A 1614-nucleotide genomic window follows, 5' to 3' on the forward strand; every position below is an offset into this window, starting at 1 on the left:
AGGGATATTATATTTAAACGCTTGCCATTTCAAAGACATGGCAAGGGTTGTTTTTATTGTTTTGTAAAGGAGGTAACTTGGAAAGACGTCTTGGCACTTTCCCAACTGTTAAAGTTATTTCTCTTAAAATGAGATTTATATTAATTTTTTAGAGATTTTTGTCTTGAAATATCTTAAATGTATCTTAAAAGTGGCAGGCATAATATATGGACCCAAGGGTATACAAGTGAAATCGACTCAGACGGAAATTGAACTCGGAACATAAAGCCTCACAAAATACAACTCGTATATCTTTCTTTAAACATACATACAGGCACATATGTATGTGTGAATATATCTAGGCATGCATATATATATATATGGATATCTGTGTATCTGAATGTATGTGCACCTGTAGTGTTTGCGTAAAGGTATGTGTATGCGTGTATGTGTGTGTGTGTGTGTTGTGCATTTGTATGTATGCGTGTCTATCTGTGAGTATGTATACATGTATGTGTGTTTGGGTGAGGTTTATGGTTAGAGCTATCGGGTTAGTTGTCTCTTTGTCTTCTTTCTTTCTCGTACACGATTACTTTAATATAGGCTCACCTTGTTCATCTTAATCATCATTCACCTTGTCAATTCCATCTCTGTACATTACTCTATTCTTTCCTAATAAGTCTTGTCCCTCTCGTGAAGTAGAAGACATCTTGTTATATTTCACGTCCCCCGGTAACAAATATTCTCTGATGCCCCATTCCCTGCTACAAAAGGAGAAATGTAACCAAGCAAGGCCACTTGTAGTTCTTCTACTGTTAACCACAGGATATAGTGATTTCCTGTTACGCATATTTGTAAAGATATTACGTTTACATCATGAAAACGACTAGTGGTTACATGATAATATCCGTTGCCGCATAAGGAGAATATATCTATGATATCTGCTGTTATTCATGTGTGGTTCAAAAGTTTATTTCGACCTCGTTTGTGAGACTAAGAAGTAAAGAACGGTGTCTATTGTCTGTCAGTGCATTCTGTACCGTAATGTTCGTGAATTCGAGAATCCTCCTTCCACTAGCAATTACAATTTCATTCGTTGATCATTTTTTGCCTGTAACCCTTGCTTTGCTTTGTGGACATCACTGCCCATTGGAATGCCTGAAACGGTGTTTTATGGGGCGTCTATTTACTTCCGTCATGTATATGTGTGTGTGTGTTGTGTGGTAAGTAGCTTGCTTACCAACCACATGGTCCCGGGTTCAGTCCCACTGTGTGGCATCTTGGGCAAGTGTCTTCTACTATAGCCTCGGGCCGACCAAAGCCTTGTGAGTGGATTTGGTAGACGGAAACTGAAAGAAGCCCGTCATATATATGTATATATATATATGTGTATGTGCTTGTGTGTATGTGCTTGTCCCCACAACATCGCTTGACAACCGATGGTGGTGTGTTTATGTCCCCGTAACTTAACGGTTCGGCAAAAGAGACCGATAGAATAAGTACTAGGCTTACAAAAGAATAAGTCCTGGGGTCGATTTGCTCGACTAAAGGCGGTGCTCCAGCATGGCCGCAGTCAAATGACTGAAACAAGTAAAAGAGTAAAAGAGTATATATATATATATATATATATATATA

This window comes from Octopus bimaculoides, chromosome 30 (genome assembly GCF_046866305.1).
Source record: "Octopus bimaculoides isolate indiv1 chromosome 30, ASM4686630v1, whole genome shotgun sequence".
NCBI classification, from domain to species: domain Eukaryota; kingdom Metazoa; phylum Mollusca; class Cephalopoda; order Octopoda; family Octopodidae; genus Octopus; species Octopus bimaculoides.